The sequence below is a fragment of the Stomoxys calcitrans genome, chromosome 2 (genome assembly GCF_963082655.1).
Source record: "Stomoxys calcitrans chromosome 2, idStoCalc2.1, whole genome shotgun sequence".
In the NCBI taxonomy this organism is placed as follows: Eukaryota; Metazoa; Arthropoda; class Insecta; order Diptera; family Muscidae; genus Stomoxys; species Stomoxys calcitrans.
Genome location: NC_081553.1, coordinates 121,836,373 through 121,855,904, shown reverse-complemented (window position 1 = coordinate 121,855,904; position 19,532 = coordinate 121,836,373). Strand labels below are relative to the sequence as shown.

Genomic DNA, 19,532 nt, shown 5'->3' with positions numbered 1-19,532 from the left:
TCTATTCATGATGAAATGTCAAAGCATACTGAGCATCTTTCTCTTTGACACCATGTCTGAAATCCCACGTGATCTGTCAAATACTAATGCATGAAAATCCTAACCTCAAAAAATCACCCTTTATTTCGGGATTGGACAACCCTGGTGTTGCAATCTGCCAATTGACAGCTCTATCGTAAAGCTTGACATTTTTGAGATTATACGTACACAGAACGTTTTGACATATGAGCGCTATTTGTGTTGTTTACAGTAACTTAAAAGATTTTAATTTTTAATTCAATTTTTGGCGATGAAGCTCCATCAAGGACCAGTGTTTATCGATGGTAAGGTGCATTCAACCGAGGTCGTAGTTCACTCCAAGCCGAATTTCGTGAAGGCCGTCCAAAATCAGTTGTTGTTCCAAAAACCATTGATGCTGTGCGCCAACTGATATTGCAAGATCGTCATGTGAGCTATCGTGAGATTGAGACAACCTTAGGCATTAGTGGGATCAGCATACATTCAATATTGCATGAATAGTCAAAAATTGTTCGCGTTGAATATCATACAATTTATCAATCGCTCAAAAAAGGCTAGTTTCGATTGGTCGAAAGACATTCCCCAAAAATACGATCGCGGTGCTTCGAAACGCGTCTATGACATCGTTACAGGTGATTAACCGTGGATTTACGTGTATGAGCCCGAAAGTAAACACCAGTCGACTGTATACAGCGGTCAAAAAAAGTATTCATCATTAGCAAAATTGATAATAAATTCACTTATTTTGGGTAATTGAAGAAAATTTAAAGTAAACAAATAATGCAGTTTTATGCAATAGTTTATTTTTCGTAATATGTTTTAAAATAAATTCAAAAAATAAATTTAATTAGCGCAAAAAATGCAATTTTATATAATAACACCAAAAACAGAACAAAAAAAGTATTCATCATTGATGTGCTATCATCAAAGTCAAATTCAAATATTATTTGGGAATCCCCCTTTTCTGTTTTATTTAGTAAAGGAGGCTTTGCCCTTGACAGCAAATATTTAATTTCATTGAAAATATAGTTTTTGTCAAAATGGGTCGTAAGCAAAACGAGGTTTCTGATGAGGTAAAAGTTTTGATAATAAAACACCACAGGAATGGTTTAACTCAAAAAACTATCAGTGAAATATTAAATAGACCACGATCTACTATACAATCCATCATCAGAAAGTGGACAGAAACGAAAACTGTTGACAATAAACCAAGATCTGGTCGACCAAAAGCACTTTCAGTTGGAGATGTGCGTTGGCTAGTGCGGCAAGTTCAGAAAACTCCGAAGACAAATGCGACCATTCTTCGTAAAAACACTATGGAATATTTAGGGAAGGAAGTTACTACACAAACAATTCGAAATACACTCAAAAGGCATAGTTACAGAGGAAGAACTGCACGTAAGAAGCCCTTTATAAATAAAATAAACCGAGTGAAAAGGCTAAACTTCGCAAAAATGTATGTAAAACAGCCCGAATCATTTTGGAAAACAGTCATTTTTGCAGACGAGAGCAAGTTTAATCTTTTTGGGTGCGATGGAAAGGTCATAGTGTACAGAAAACCAAATACAGAGCTTGAAGAACGAAACACAGTTGCTACTGTAAAACATGGTGGAGGTGGTTTAATGGTTTGGGGGTGTATGGCGGCTTCAGGAGCGGGAAATCTTGAAATTATTAATGGAGTAATGGATCATAAGTATTACATTGACATTTTAAAGAGGAATTTAAAAGATAGTGCTGTAAAACTTGGGCTTGGTAATAACTTTCAATATTATCAAGATAATGACCCCAAACATTCTGCTTTAAATACCAAGATGTGGATGCTGTATAACTGCCCCAAAGTCATTAAAACTCCTCCTCAAAGTCCCGACTTGAACCCAATTGAACATCTTTGGGAACATCTCGAACGCAAATTGAGAACGCGCAATTTTTCGAGCAAGAGTCAAATGCAACAGGTGATAATGGAGGAATGGACTAATATAGACCAAAATATAACCGCTAAATTAGTCCAATCGATGTCAAACCCTTTAAAAGAAGTTATAAGACGTGGTGGTCGAATAACAAAGTATTAATTTTTTTAAATTATGTTATTTATTTTTTTGTTTTTTTTTGCAATGATGAATACTTTTTTTGTTTAATTTTTTGTGTTCAGCTGTAAAATGGCCCTTTTTGTTCCAATAAATACTATTTTTTTCTTTAAAAACAATGAAATTGTGTACATATATATCACACAAGCACTACTGCATCATTAGTTTAATATGTTTTTATTCCAATTGTCTTTTGTAGACTTATTAAAAAAAAACATTGAATGATGAATACTTTTTTTGACCGCTGTAGGTGTTTCAAGATGATCCAAATTCAACAAAAGTTGCTCGCGAACGGAGCATTTCCAAGCAAATGATTGCCAGATTTTTTGGAAAAACTGGACTCAGTTGTTTGCCAGTTGTCACGACAATGCGAGCTCTCACACATAAGCTCAAACAACTTTTTGAGGAATCTAAACATCGATTTGATAAGTCATCTGCCGTATAGTCCTGAATTAGCACCGAATGACTTCTTTTTATTCTCGAACGTAAAAAATAAAACGAGAGGTCAACGTTTTTCGACACCTGAAGAAGCCGTTGATGTGTTCAGAATGTTTGTTTTGGAGATACATCAATCAGAGTGGCAAAAGTACTTCGACGATTGGTTCAAATGCATGCAAAATTGTATGGATCTTAATGGGGACTATTTTGAAAAACAATAAAGCGATTTTCGATTATTAATGTTTGTTTTTTTCTCTAATCGCGAAATATAAAAGGCAACCCTCGTATACTTTATAGGGTTTGAAATGGATATTTCGAAGTGTTGCACACGGAATGTCAAAATGAATATCTTTCGGTGGTGGATATGAAATTGACTTGGATTACTTTCCCAGCTAGTCGCATAGCTGTTCTTTTTTTGGTTGAATGTTTGATGGTAGCTAGTTTCATGAAAACAGCAGCATAGTTGGAGTTGCTCTTAAAGAACCTGTTCCCTAAAATAGAAAATGGTTACTTGAAATATTTGAAGAACACTTTTCTAAATTCGCATGATATTGATAGTATTTAAAAATGAGGAATACTTATACAAACTTTCATCCGAAAATTTCACATAAAAGTTATTTGAACTTGGATTTTTTCAAGTGGAAATGGTTTACTTACACTTGAGCATTTCGTTTCATAGAACTGCACGTAAGAAGCCCTTTATAAATAAAATAAACCGAGTGAAAAGGCTAAACTTCGCAAAAATGTATGTAAAACAGCCCGAATCATTTTGGAAAACAGTCATTTTTGCAGACGAGAGCAAGTTTAATCTTTTTGGGTGCGATGGAAAGGTCATAGTGTACAGAAAACCAAATACAGAGCTTGAAGAACGAAACACAGTTGCTACTGTAAAACATGGTGGAGGTGGTTTAATGGTTTGGGGGTGTATGGCGGCTTCAGGAGCGGGAAATCTTGAAATTATTAATGGAGTAATGGATCATAAGTATTACATTGACATTTTAAAGAGGAATTTAAAAGATAGTGCTGTAAAACTTGGGCTTGGTAATAACTTTCAATATTATCAAGATAATGACCCCAAACATTCTGCTTTAAATACCAAGATGTGGATGCTGTATAACTGCCCCAAAGTCATTAAAACTCCTCCTCAAAGTCCCGACTTGAACCCAATTGAACATCTTTGGGAACATCTCGAACGCAAATTGAGAACGCGCAATTTTTCGAGCAAGAGTCAAATGCAACAGGTGATAATGGAGGAATGGACTAATATAGACCAAAATATAACCGCTAAATTAGTCCAATCGATGTCAAACCCTTTAAAAGAAGTTATAAGACGTGGTGGTCGAATAACAAAGTATTAATTTTTTTAAATTATGTTATTTATTTTTTTGTTTTTTTTTGCAATGATGAATACTTTTTTTGTTTAATTTTTTGTGTTCAGCTGTAAAATGGCCCTTTTTGTTCCAATAAATACTATTTTTTTCTTTAAAAACAATGAAATTGTGTACATATATATCACACAAGCACTACTGCATCATTAGTTTAATATGTTTTTATTCCAATTGTCTTTTGTAGACTTATTAAAAAAAAACATTGAATGATGAATACTTTTTTTGACCGCTGTAGGTGTTTCAAGATGATCCAAATTCAACAAAAGTTGCTCGCGAACGGAGCATTTCCAAGCAAATGATTGCCAGATTTTTTGGAAAAACTGGACTCAGTTGTTTGCCAGTTGTCACGACAATGCGAGCTCTCACACATAAGCTCAAACAACTTTTTGAGGAATCTAAACATCGATTTGATAAGTCATCTGCCGTATAGTCCTGAATTAGCACCGAATGACTTCTTTTTATTCTCGAACGTAAAAAATAAAACGAGAGGTCAACGTTTTTCGACACCTGAAGAAGCCGTTGATGTGTTCAGAATGTTTGTTTTGGAGATACATCAATCAGAGTGGCAAAAGTACTTCGACGATTGGTTCAAATGCATGCAAAATTGTATGGATCTTAATGGGGACTATTTTGAAAAACAATAAAGCGATTTTCGATTATTAATGTTTGTTTTTTTCTCTAATCGCGAAATATAAAAGGCAACCCTCGTATACTTTATAGGGTTTGAAATGGATATTTCGAAGTGTTGCACACGGAATGTCAAAATGAATATCTTTCGGTGGTGGATATGAAATTGACTTGGATTACTTTCCCAGCTAGTCGCATAGCTGTTCTTTTTTTGGTTGAATGTTTGATGGTAGCTAGTTTCATGAAAACAGCAGCATAGTTGGAGTTGCTCTTAAAGAACCTGTTCCCTAAAATAGAAAATGGTTACTTGAAATATTTGAAGAACACTTTTCTAAATTCGCATGATATTGATAGTATTTAAAAATGAGGAATACTTATACAAACTTTCATCCGAAAATTTCACATAAAAGTTATTTGAACTTGGATTTTTTCAAGTGGAAATGGTTTACTTACACTTGAGCATTTCGTTTCATAGACAAGTTATTGTGTTAAGTGGAAGAGTATTTAAATTTAAGTACTTAGATGAGTAAGAGACAAAATGATCTTTAAATGGAGAAGTGATTCAAACCGGAGTTATTCAGCAATAATTACTACGAGACTTACATTGAGACTATTGTGTTTTTTTTCGATTCTGAGTGCTGTTTTAAGCATTTTGAAAGTATAGTAGAAGCATAGCAAATTTGTTGCATTTTTGAATAAAATTTAAATAAGAAATCTATAGAATTTTTGAAACTTTGCCTTTTAAAGGAGATATACAATAACGAGATAAGGCTAAATATTGGGGTAACAAAAACAATAAAGATAATTATATAGCAGGAGCCGCTGAGCTATTGCTAGCAGATCTATTTAAATATATTTTGGTTACGCGGAATGGTAAGCGTTTGCATAACAATAATTGAAATCAGAGCATAATAGTACCATCCCAACAAATTTTGACAGAAGCGTATTTGTCAACTACAGGAAAATAACAATAAATGTCAGGACTAATAATATTAAGCCAGGTTAGGTTAGTTTGAATGGGTAGCCCACCATAGGTTAGTCCACTCCGAGGCCAGTTTGGTCCTTTGTTTGGGGTATCACAAAGAAAGGGAAAATAAAAAAGATGTGATTCCACGCACTAAATCCAGAGGTTATACACGAATGAAAAAGAAACTGGAGGAGTGGAAAGTCGAAGCGGGGGCTGAAAAACGCCCATCCCCACGCAAGCACGCAAGCATCCCATAGTGTCAACAAATCTCAGGAGATCTCCCAGAGGTACGTTCGTAAGTTCGCCCAGATCGCAGAAGAATCGGCTCCCCAGAGAAGAGAGCCTGCTTTCCTGCAGACCCGGACATGAACATAGCAAGTGCTCCACAGTCTCCTCCTCATTGTCATCGAGGAAATTCCTGCAGAAGTCATTATGCGGTATTTCCATGCTAGCAGCCATGCGCCTATGGCACAGTGTCCGATTGTGACCCCTGTCAAGGTACTCAACGACTTCTTAATGTACGCCAGCAACTCCCTCGTCCTCCTCCGGTCGATAACAGGCCAGATCGCCCAGCGGTCCGGCAACCATCCGCCGAATCAAAACTCGACACCGAAGCCGCTCTGACCATCTCTTCAGTAGCTAGACAAATGAAAGTACCTAGGCAAGACCGCTATCTGGTTCGACAGGCGCGGACGAAGTACTCCTGGCGCATTCGTCCACCCCCTCATTTCCTCATGTCCGAGAACCAATGTCAGCGTAACATCATGGACTCCGAGCCTATCAATGGTCTCCAAACAATCCGTTACGCACCGTGACCTAACCGTCCTCGGTTCCAATGCCTTAAGCGCTGCCATACTGTCCACATAAATCCTGAGTTTTGAGGGTGGTAAATTCCCTTACCAGAGTTTATCTTGGGGCTACTGTAATGGCACAGAGCTCTGCCTGAGAAACTGTACACTTGTCCGGCAGTCTCAAAGACGACAGATATTAAGTGCGTTGGACCCCCAATTCAGTCCTTGACTCCATCTTGGAGCCATCGGTGAAGATCGAGGCCTCATCGAACACAGCATTCGCCTTCCATTCATCCCTTCTAGGAAAACTAATCCTCAAAGCCCATATCCCAGTCGGTGCTGGTGCCAGTTAGTCGGAGATCCTCCTCAGCTTACCCTTCGCATCCATAACATCCAGAATTGAACTGTGGCCGCACTTGTCTTTCTTCAGCATGCCGAGTTCCTTCAGCCATGGCGCGACCTTGGCGGCGCAGGTATGAATATAGAGCCCGATGGTCTACATATCCAACATCCAGTGTTTTCAGCCAAAACGAAGACAGACAAATAGGCCTGTAATCCTTCGTCGTGCTGTGATTTATTTTTCCGCCTTGGAGATAAAGTCCACCTTGATCTCACTCCATGCCCTTGGTATATAGAACCATGGCAGACTCGCACGGAAAATCAATTTAAGCCAAGGCAGTGTGACTCCAAGGAACTCCTGTTGCAGTGCCGAGATAACACCGTCAGGTTCGGTCGACCTAAATGGCCGGAAAGTGCGGACTGCCCAATTCCAATTCTCCACAGAATTACGCCCAGGAACTCCACCCTCCTCGTCTTCTTCTTGAACTTGCTAAGAGCATGGCGATATTCGCTCCAGCCCTGCCGTGTTCTTCCTCTTGGCCTTATTAAAAAGCCTACTACACCCCCTTCTGAGCATCTTCAGCTCCGCTGACCAGCATGAATGGCTGGATTTAAGCGGCGGAACTCATTCGGGAATTGCCTCGTTAAGGCATCCCGTTACAAGACCCACTGCGGCCTCCAGTTTCCTTGTGTACTCTAGGGGTCCCCTAGAGGGTCCAACATGCGATCCTCCTTTCCATATCGTGCTCGACCTGAAAACCTATTCTGTAGTGATCCGAAAAGAAACACTAGGTGGAGACGTTCCAGTCCAAGACCTTCACCGAGTCACTGTTCGTCACAAGCGTTATGTCTATAACCTGTTCCCTGATCCGGGTGTAGAAAGTGGGGGCGTTACCCCTATTGGAAAACAATTTAATCAAAAAGTGACTCATCTCTCTCGTTGGCATCCGTGCTTCCTCATAGACTGTGGTGCGCATTGGCGTCACCCCCTAGCAGAAGCGCATGCCCTTCTCCTCGCACCATCTGACCAGGCACCGGACTGTGTCTGTAGGGGGGTTCTCTACATTGTAAGGCAGTTATATGGAGGCCAGGAGCAGTAATGGTTTGAGCGGTCGTTCCAAGGCCATTACCGTTAAGCCTCCATCGCTAAAACGAGAAATCAGACTTAGGTTTAGATCCCTACTGGTTACGATACAGCTTCTAATCTTACCTTCTGCTGGGGGGGAGATGAGATTCAGATTTCGTGATCTGAGTCCACTAACCTTGTTACATCGTAACCACGGTTCCTGAACGAGGGCCAGATTAGTGCCATCTCTCCCCACAGCTCTCAGCAACTCATTTGTGGCAGCCTCGGAGTGTTGCAGGTTAATCTGCACTAACTTCAGGCAGCCCATGCCAATTTATCGAAATCAGCTGACTTCATTTAGTGAAAACAGCTGATTTCGACGTATTGGCGAACTAATGAGAGAAAAATGGTTAATGGTCCTAGTCGTAAATCGTTTTTCTATGGCATGCGAGAGTTTTTGAGTAATTTCCAATGTTCTCGGGAAAGATGTCTAAAATTTAAATATATGTATGTATGTAAATTATTTTTGTCATCGATTTTTCAAAACATATTGAAGATATGTTTTGTTGCAGTTTATAAGAAAAATTATTAATTATGCGTTACAATTTCAACTTTAATATATCGATCTGAATCTCTTGTATATTATGCAATCACATTTGCCTGAATAGTATCTTTCCTAGTCTGTGGTGTTTTTGTCATGAATATAGTTTTTCCATAAGTTCAGATAAGATTATATTCGCGAATGCTGACGAGACCTCAATGCAATTGTTTTATTGCCTCCTTAGTTTTGGATACCTTCAGTTATCGTCTGTTGATAAAGCTGGTTGTATATTTTTGCATGGCGTTGTGGATGTAAAAAATAAACAAAGATGTTGTCAAGTTCGCCTGAACTAAATGAAGTTCGAACGACATTATGAAATTACTACAAGAGAGTGATAAATCGAATCATGTGAACATTTGAGGGTGCATAGTTTTGCCAATGAATTTCTTGTTTGCATAAAGTTAATACAAATGAACAATGAAGTTATTATATTGAAAATATTCAATATGTGTAAATTTTCCATATAGGTGGCATAATGCTTTAGTATACTGTTCAAGAGAAGTGTTTAATGAAGTATTTTATTCTCTCAATGTTATATATTTGTATACCTTTTACCCTAGTAGAACTGAATAGGAAGTGGAAACTGCGGAGAACATTGATATAATAGTCGGCAGATCACGAATGCTCTGAATAATTGGCATAAGCCTGCATGTCCTAGAACTAAACCTAGGGGCAAACAGCTACCGCCATGGTGAAACCCAGGATGGGTTGCAGTAAATTCTTCAATAGGACGAAAGCCATAAGGACACCACACGACTGGAACCTGGGCAAAGAAAATATAAGGGTGAGTTAAAAAGGCTCAGAACAGGAGGGCTCTCTCGCTGTAAAGTAATAAACAAGGGTAGCATTTCTTGACATTGAGGGTATTTTCAATAACGTAAAGCCGACGTCAATCATGAGAGAACCGGGAAGACTCGAGGCATCAATATAACTAGAGAGTTCATTAATAACTTACTAACTAAAAAAATCATGGGATCTGTAGATCTGCAAAGATGGGTCAGCAGAGGGTCTCCTCAAGGAGGAGCTTGTTTCCAACGAGTTTGTAATGTAGCCATTAGTAAAATAAAGTGGTTGCTAATGCTGATGACCTGGTCATATTCTTCTAAGGGAAAGTTTCCTGGCAGCAGTTGTCAGGCATTCAATGCTGTATGCTATTGTGATCTGGTGGACGATGCTTTAAAAGTCCACCTTCTGTTCAATACTCAGTCGGATCTAAAGAATGACTTGTTTCTGCATTATAGTCCAACTAACGACGACACCATCTTGTGCATTGAATTTAATGCTATACCACTGGTGCGACCACTTTTATGAGGGTAAAGGAGCTTTTTCTTTGTTTATGAGGCGGCTACGGACATTGTGTTATATTTGATACAATGCCCAATTTCCGGGCGTAAATATTGCCAGAGCCGCTACTCGCTATTCTGATAGGACCGATTGGAACTACAATATACATACATTCTGTATGGGGTTCAAGACTGTGGTTATATCAAGAAGGTAACACGACCGTTATGTCTTAAAGACGATTGGGATAAATATCTTCTTAGACAGCCGGATGTGTACTTCTGAATTTAAAAACCACCCTCGACTGTCGAAGATATCTCAGAGAGATAGAGACAGTTCAAAATCCACCTGTTCGGGGCAGGGATCCGGAGCGGGTGTATTTTTTTATGCTCCGCTTCGGCAAAATTTTTCCGCTCCTCTCCACGCTCCACTCCGGCAAGTTTTTTCGCTCTACTCCCACTTGTTTACATTTAAATTGACTTTTTATTTTTCAAATTTCTTCTTGAAACGCGTTAAGTTCCGCCGTGCTGAAGTTTGGATAACCATTCATTTATTATCCTATTTAATTATAAACCTACTATGTCCATATTAATGACCAAGTATGGCTCAATTTGGATAATATTCGATTCAGGTGCCACAGTTTTAAATTTCAGAGAAATCGTGTTATAATTGAGGACTATATGCCTTAAGATCACATATCGGTCCATATGACAGCTATATCCAAACATGGTCTGTTATGGACCACACGCGGTTCCGCCTAGTGCACCTCCATGTTCCAAATTTATATCAAAATATGATCCGATCTGGACAAAATTTGGTTAGGACAACTGGAAAACTAGTTAAACTTACTATTATAAATTTCAGCGAAATAGGGAAATACGGCTTTTAGTTGCTTAAGTGCCAAAATTGGCAGATCGGTCTAGATGGCAGCTACAACTAATATGGTCTGATATGGAGCATGCGTATAACGAGAGGCCTAGTCCAAATCACTGTTCCAAATTACAGCGAAAGAGCGTAATAAATGGGGCTTTTATGGGCTTAAAACCCTAATTCGATCCGATCGATCTATATGATATCCTAATATGGTCCTATGTGGACCATGTTTAGTTCGGACAACGAGAAGCCTAGTGCAGCTCACTGTTTTAAATTTCAGCGAAATCGGAAATATTCTAATATGAACCGATTTGGACCATATTCGGTTTGAAGTCGACGGGCTCAAAATATTAGCGAAATTGTACAATAAAAGAGGCTTTTATGGTCTTAAGATCCTTAATAGACAGACTGGTCTATATGCCAACTATATCTTAATATAGTCTGATCTGAACCATACGCATTCTAAATGCCAATAAAATTGGCTGATAAATGCGCCCGTTATGGGCTTAAGACCCTAAATCGGTAGATCGGTCTATATGACAGTTAATATCTATTTACGACTCGATATGAACCATATTCGGCTCGGATATGCGAAACCAGCCAAATCGGAAAATAAAAGCGATTTTTATGGGTTTTAGACTCTTAATCGGGAGATCGGTCTATATGGCAGCTATATCCAAACATAGTCCGTATATCACGTTCTTAACCTGCTTACAAAAAAATGCGAATCTGTTCCAAACTTCCATATCTCCATTTTTAAGGATTTAGAGTGATTACAGCGGACATCGTTAAATCATCCTAGAATTTTACGACCATCTAGAATATACTTTGTAGCACCGGAAATAGATATTTCAATATAGGAGTATATTGAAATATCTATTTCCGGTCGGTATAAAAATATAATAAAAAAAAATCCATAGAGTTTGTTGCTTGATTCAGTCAAGTTTCTGCCTATAAAGAGAAGCCGTGGAAAGCACTTGACTAATGCGATAATTAGTGTACAAAGATAATTAGTATGAAAAGAACCCGTGCAAAGCACTTGATTAATGCGATAATTAGTGTATGGTATACAATATTCGGCCTGACCGAACTAAGCTCGGTTTTACTTGTTTTGAGTTTAAGATGAGACTTTTAAAATTGGTTGAAATCGGTTCTCTAATATGATTTCAATAATGATTTAACAAAAGTTAACCCTAAAGTTATTTCGTGTTAAATCAATAATTTTAAATTTTTGTTTCATTTGCCAAATAACAAGTTCGAAAACCAAATTTTATCGGAGCGGAGCGGATTTTGAGCTTGGCAGCTGTTCCGCCTCAGGTTAAAAAATTTCGCAACTGCTCCGCAAAAATAGACCTGCTCTGCTCCAAATCCCTGGTTCTGGGTGCCGAGCCTCAGATATATCCACGGAATGTAGAGCAGATTGTTTGCGAGATGAGGAGCTTCCTTTCACATTAAAGGAAATCTGAAGTCTGTGAAAATGCCTCTAACGTAATGTGAAGTAGGTCACTCAGGTGGTCACAAAGTGTGGGTTGTGAACGCTATAAAATTATGCGACCCAATCTAGATTTGAAGAGGTCGGCCGTTTTGTTGTCGTTGTCTAGACCAGAGGTCTCATTTATTGTTTCTTCATAACAGGTCGCTGTCTGATCGGAAAATATGCTGAAAGACGACCACTGCAAAAGCTGTGAGAATTGCGAAAAAAAGAGGAAATTATAGAACATCTTCTGTGTGTGTATTCCGCACAGACAAGCAGAAGTGTCTGAGTTAGCGGATGTGAACTTTCGCAAGTTGTTAGGTTTAAAGCGATGTGCATACTTAAACGGTAGGAATAGAAGCCATATTCCTTCTTCTATTCTTGTGATTTCACAATTGTCTTAAATATCTAAGCGAGTCTGATTACAAATGGCCCTAACCTTTTATTTGTAAACAAAACAACATTTAAACACGAGAAACCAAATAGATCGTGTTGTGATAGATGGAAGACATTCAATCGGCGTGTTAGATGTACGATCGATTCGAGGGGCGAACATAGGTTTGGATCATTACCTCGTTGCGGCAGAGGTCCGCAACCGTATTAGTGTGGCGAGAAAAATACGATCTGACACTGCACGGAAGCTGGACATTGAAAAGCTGTAAACACACAAGTTGGCAACGGCATACTCCACTCAGCTGCCCCAAATTGTTTGAAGAAAACACTCCCTGTTTCGATAGTTTATCATGGCAATGGCAAACGATTGTCTACTCCATGGAAAGAGCCGCTATATCCTCACTTGGGTACCAAAAGCCTCCCCAAGAGACCCATGGTACGAAAATGGCTACTGAAGCCGAGAATGCGACTTAAAGGGTAACTTTACAGTTTGCAGAAACGTCTCTTCGGGAAGAATAAGAAGGAAATGTATATACCTGTTCACGAGCCAGAAGTAAATCCGAAAGTTCTACCAAAGAATTATCCTCCTGCAGAGACAAGGAAGGAAATATGTTAACAGACACAGATAGTGTGCTGAGGATATGGAAATAACACTTTTCCCAGCTGCTGGTATCTAATGATCAGCTGCTGGTATCATACAACAAAACCAATGCCTGATGATAGAATATGTACCACCTAGTCGGAACGAGGTCCACGTAGCAGTAACAATAAGGCAGCAGGAGCAGATGTGTAATCGGATGAACTGTTCAAGACAGCAGGCGACACACTGATCAGGCGTAAGCATTAGCTTATCTACGCAATCTGGCTAGAAGAACGCAACCCGATGATTGGAACATCAGCATACTAAGACCCGCACACAAGAAAGGAGACAAGACGTAATGTGCCAATTACAGGAATAAGGGCCCTCCCCATCGCATACAAGATATTATCGAGCGTACTGTGAAAGATTAAAGTCTTAAGTTAACGAAATAACTGAGCCCGTATCAGTGCGACTTTAGACCTGGTTAATCCACCATAGACCAGATATTTACACTGCGACAAACCCTGGAAACGACCCGAGTAGGACAAATCAACACCTGCCATCTTTTCTATGACTACAAAACCGGCTTCGACTGTCGTATACGTTCAAGGGTATTTCAAGCAATATCTGAGTTCAGTATCCCTGTAAAACTGATTCGACTTTGCAGGGTGACGCTTGCTGCTGATCCACAAAAAAAAAGGAAGGAACCTCTCCGATCTCTGATCTCTTCAATATCCTGCTGGAGAAGATTATACGAGATGCAGATGTGAATAGATATAGCACACTAATCACAAGAGAACTCATGCTACTCGCCTATGCCGACGACCTTCACATCAATGGTCGGTCACCGGAAGAAGCAGTTGCATCCTTTGAAAGTAACGAAATGGAATCAACAAATGTCGGTCTGACAGTAAATGGGCTTAAGACAAAGTGGATGGTATCAACTACCACAAAGCCCAGTATATCCTAGCAGATGAAGGAAATTGAGAAATTTGGAAACTAAAGGGTAATTTTTTAGATACTATCTTTTTGGAAACACTGGTTAAAACAGCTCACGCTCGTTTCGTGTTTTGTTTCACGGTCAAAAATCTTCAGCTTGGTCTATAATTTAACCATGAATCGTCTTACAAACAAACAACGTTTACAAATTATTGAATTTTATTATCAAAATGCGAGCTCTTGTAAGAGAACGCTTCTTCCATTTTATGGACGAAGCTCAATGGGTATGTAAATAAGCAGAATTGTCAATTTTGGAGCGAAGATCTGCCGGAAGCATTGCAAGAGCTATCAATGCACCCAGAAAAAGTCACAGGTTGGTGCGGTTTATGGGCAGGTGGCATCATTGAACCGTACTTCTTTAAAGATGAAATAGTCAGCAATTTTATTTACCTTGGTACCGCCGCACTATGAGCGGAAATAAAGGGTGATTTTTTTGAGGTTAGGATTTTCATGCATTAGTATTTGACAGATCACTTGGGATTTCAGACATGGTGTCAAAGAGAAAGATGCTCGGTATGCTTTGACATTTCATCATGAATAGACTTACTAACGAGCAACGCTTGCAAATCATTTTCAGTGAATGGGCCCTAGAAAAGTTGGCAGAAAATCCGCTTTTTTATCGACAAATTTTGTTCAGCGATGAGGCTCATTTCTGGTTGAATGGCTACGTAAATAAGCAAAATTGCCGCATTTGGAGTGAAGAGCAACCAGAAGCCGTTCAAGAACTGCCCATGCATCCCGAAAAATGCACTGTTTGGTGTGGTTTGTACGCTGGTGGAATCATTGGACCGTATTTTTTCAAAGATGCTGTTGGACGCAACGTTACGGTGAATGAACACATTTCGAACCGAACACTGATTTTGGTAATAAAATTCAATGATTTGCAAGCGTTGCTCGTTAGTAAGTCTATTCATGATGAAATGTCAAAGCATACTGAGCATCTTTCTCTTTGACACCATGTCTGAAATCCCACGTGATCTGTCAAATACTAATGCATGAAAATCCTAACCTCAAAAAAATCACCCTTTAGAAAAAAACGGCCAATAATTTAAGTTTTGGATGTGTCATTTAGCTTATGAAATTGCATAAGGCACACATTGAGCTCCTTATTCCAAAATATGAACGATATATATTGACAGTAAGTTTGGTCAATGAGAGTCCAAAATTCAACATGAAAATTCCCCAAATTTTTTTTTGAAAACTTTACAAATTCTGAGGATTTTACGTCGCTATACATTAATTTTAATAATTAATATTTTTACATCTTTTGTTCCACTTAATCTTGAATTTTTTTTTTAATTTATTTTTCATATAGAAATTTGCTTTGGGGTAAAAATTGGTGTTTTTTTCAAAACCCCTTTCATACCCTCCACCAAAGGATGGGTGTATACTAACTTCGCGTTTGTAACACTTCGAAATTTTGATTTTAGACCCCTTAAAGAATATACATTCTTGATCGTCTTGACATTTTAAGTCGATCTAGCCATGTCCGTCCGTCTGTCTGTCTGTGGAAAGCACGCTAACTTTCGAAGGAGTAAAGCTAGGCGCTTGAAATTTTACACAAAATACTTTAGTGTAGGTCGGTTGGGAATGTAAATGGGTCATATCGGTTCATATCTAGATATAGCTCCCATATAAACTGATCTCCGGATTGTACTACGTGAGCCTCTAGAGGGCGCAATTCTTATCCGTTTTTGTTGAAATTTTGCCCAATGATTTTCACCTCCTCCACCTCCAACTTACGTGCTAAGTATGGTTCAAATGGGCACAATACCTCATATATCTCCCATATAAACCGACCTCCCGATTTGACTCTCTAGAGGGCGCATTTCTTATAGGATTTGAAAATTTGTACAATGACGTCTTCTATGACATTTAATGGATGTACTAAATATGGTTTGATTCGGTCTTAAACCTGATATACAATAGCTCCCATATAAATCAACCTCACGATTTGACTTTTTGAGCCCCTAGAAGGGGCTGAAACTTTGCACAGTTATTTCTTCTAAGCTTTCTAATATACGTGCCAAATATGGTTTGAATCGGTCCATAACTTGATGTAGTTCCTATGCAAACCGATCTTCCCACTTTACTTCTTAACTCCCTCAAGGGCGCATTTCTTATACGATTGGTTGAAATTTTGCAGTGACTTCTTCTATGCACTCCAATTGGTCTGAATTGTTTATCCATAATATGATACCGGATTAAGAACTTGACAAATGCGATCCATGATGGAGGTTATACAAGATTTGGCCGGACCGAACTTAGCACGCTTTTACTTGTTTTTGCTCCGATATTCTAAAATAACTTGAAAAATTTCTTCTGTAGCCGCTTAGCGTCACCGACCGTTAACTAAAATTTAAGTTAAATATCTTCAGCAAAGTCTCCTATACCATACAGCGAAAGGAATTTGTGCACTTTTGGCTGATATAGTCACTTTTCTGATTTAACCGCTTCAAAAATATGTCCGTCCGTCTTTAAATAAAATCACAGTAACATAAAAGGGAGAGAGATATCGACTTGAAATTTTTCACAGATACTTTTTGAAGGAGCAATTCATTGAAAAATGTGTATCCCATTTAAGCATATCATGAGGTTTCAATATTTGCCAATAAATGAATAGTAATCATTAGGGTGAGGCGATTAGTATGGAAGGAAAAAAAGAATCGCGTTTCTGATTCTTGGGATTGTACTGTGCAAAAAGTCCACAAGACTATACGTTTTCGCTGTCGAAGGGCCTAACACAACTCACTGTCCCAAATTTCAGCAAAATCGGATAATATATGTGGCTTTTATGGGCCTAAGACCGTTAATCGACGGATCGGTCTATATGGGGGTTATATCAAGATATAGTCCCATATAGCCCATCTTCGAACCTGCCTATGGACAAAAAAAGAATCTGTGCAAAATTTCAGCTCAATATCTCTATTTTTAAAGACTGTAGAGTGATTTCAACAGACAGATGGACTGACGGACGGACAAGCTAGATAGTCTTAGATTTCTACGCTGATCAAGAATGTATATACTTTATAGGGACGGAAAGGGATATTTCGATGTATTGCAAACGAAATGACAAAATGAATATACCTCCATCCTTCGGTGGTGGGTATAAAAAAACGCGACAAAAATCTGAGAAAAAACTACTCTATTTTCACAGTTGGCTAACAGATGCTACTTTCGATTAAATAAACAGTTCGGGGGCGAAAATCACATTAAACAGGACACTGACACTACCCGTCCTGTTGTATACCTCCGAAGCATGGGTACTTGGTAAAATAGATAAGGGAAAATCCTTCGTAAAATATATGGACCTGCCTGTGTTGATGGAGAATATAGGCGTCGTATGGACGAGAAGCTGTACGACGACGATGGCATAGTAAAACGCATCAAAATAAATACAACAGTTGCGTTGGTTAGGTGCTATTGTTAGAATGGATGAAGAAGCGAAGAATTCACTTGAAGGTGACCATAATAGAACACGTAAAACGGGAAAACAAAAACTGCTATGGAATGACTAAGTGGAGAAAGATACCTCGAAATTGCGGGTCAGAGAGGATAAGGGCAGAAGATAGAGGCGCCTGGAAATCAATTATGCATTCGACTAGAGGAATAAATATTCTGTAACGACCAACTAAAGTAAAATAAGGTCTAGGCCCCGGGAAAAAAATCATAACTATATGATAGCCTGAACTATTTAATGTTAAAACCAATTCAATTCACCCTATTTACTTTATATCTGCAATAAATCGACTAGTCAAATAAAAGCACATCGATTAAATTATAGGGCTGTTAAGCCCTATAAAAATTACAAAATTAAAAAAAAGATTAATTGAAGCTGTTAAATGAGCTTTTTTTGACTTCTCGGCACTCTAAATCGAGTCATTGGGTTCATACCGTCTGCCGGCTTATCTCTAACCTGGAAACAACAAAGGCAATAATACACACATAAAGGCTCATATATTCGTATACGTCCCCCATGATTCCAGGTATGATAAATCCTACTCTAAAATAATGATAACCATGATAAGAAGTATGCAAGTGGATGTACATGAAAACAATCAAACACTTGCGTATGCTGGTCTTTTGGTAAAGAGCCACATTCACCCAGTTATTCATCAAGCCAAACATATCCCATACAGCGTCAAAATGTTCATTAACAAGCAATTCCACCAAAAGTGTTCAAACAAATTGGCAAGAAAGAAGCGCGATAACAGCGAGATAACGATCACAATTGTGAATTGTAAAATTATTTGTGTTGTTATTGTTGTCGACGTCGTTGACGTTCAAAATATGTACGAACACGTCGCATCCATCCAGCCATCATTAGAGATGAGCGATGTGTAAATACCCAAAAGGTATTTACCCGGTAAATTGGTTAAATACCCGGGTATTTACCCATTTATATCCAAACGGTGGGTATTTATAGTTTTGCAGATATCTTGGGTATAAAAACATTTTCCAAAACAATTTTTGATGATTTTGTATTCTTTGTATATAAACCTGATCTTCTGGTCTCATTAAATGGGATTTTAGTTATATATAGCCGCAATATAGATCGACCTCCAGACTTAAAGTCTTGAGGCAATAAATTGCTAATTTTTCATCTGATTTCGATGAAGTTTGGCACAGTATGTTCTGATAGATCCCCACCCATAGCTGTGAAGTGTGGTCCAGATCGGACTATGTTTGGATGTAGCTGCCCTATAGACCAATCGCCCTATCTCCCAATATAGGACAGATTGAGTGATCCCAATATAGGGTAAAAGATCCATTTATTACACGAAATTTGGAACAGCGAGCTCTGATAGACCCGTACCCACTCCTGTCAAATGTGGTTCAGATCGGACCATATTTGGATATAGCTGCCATATAGACCGATCTCCTGATATAGTGTATTGAGCCCATAAAAGGAGCATTTTTCATCCGATTTCAATAAAATCTGGCGCAGCGAGTTCTGGAAGACCCCTCCACCTATTTGTTGCATATCGTCCAGATCGGACCATACTTGGATATAGCTGCCATATAAGTCGACCTCCAGATATATAGTATTAGGCCCATTAAAAAATGTATTTTTCATCCAATTTTGGTGAAATTTGAAACAGTGCGTTTGGGTACCCTCTAAACCTTTCTGTTGAACATCGTCCAGATCGGATCATATTTGGATATAGCTGCCATATAGATCGATCTCCCGATATAGAGTATTGAGATCATAACGAGAACACATTTCATTCGATTTTGACGAAACTTATTTCAGAATTACCGTGTCGATTTTACAATTTCAATTCTTGAGCTTATAAAATATTTCCCTGTGTGGATATAGTTGTTAATGGATATTGTTGATTAATGAATAAAATATGTGTAGGGGTCTACCAAAACTTACTGTTTCAAATTTCTTCGAAATCGGGCAGAAAATGCTCATATTATGGACCGTCTCTATGGGAGCTATTGTATATACAAATATGGTCCGATCTGGGCCACATTAAAAAAAAGGTGTAGAGGTCTACTAATACTGTTTTAAATTTCATCGAATGACAAATGCTCCTTTTATGGGCTCAATACTCTTTATAGGGAGATCGGTCTATATGGCAGCTATATCCAAATATGGTCCGATCT

The 19,532-nt window shown here is 38.6% G+C and overlaps 1 protein-coding gene across 1 annotated transcript in view; it reads left to right on the top strand.

The window, feature by feature from the left end:
- LOC106082210 (adenosylhomocysteinase-like 2) overlaps window positions 1-19,532 on the top strand; it is a 135,908-nt gene that overhangs the window by 77,902 nt on the left and 38,474 nt on the right. The gene's annotated exons all lie outside the window — the stretch shown is intronic.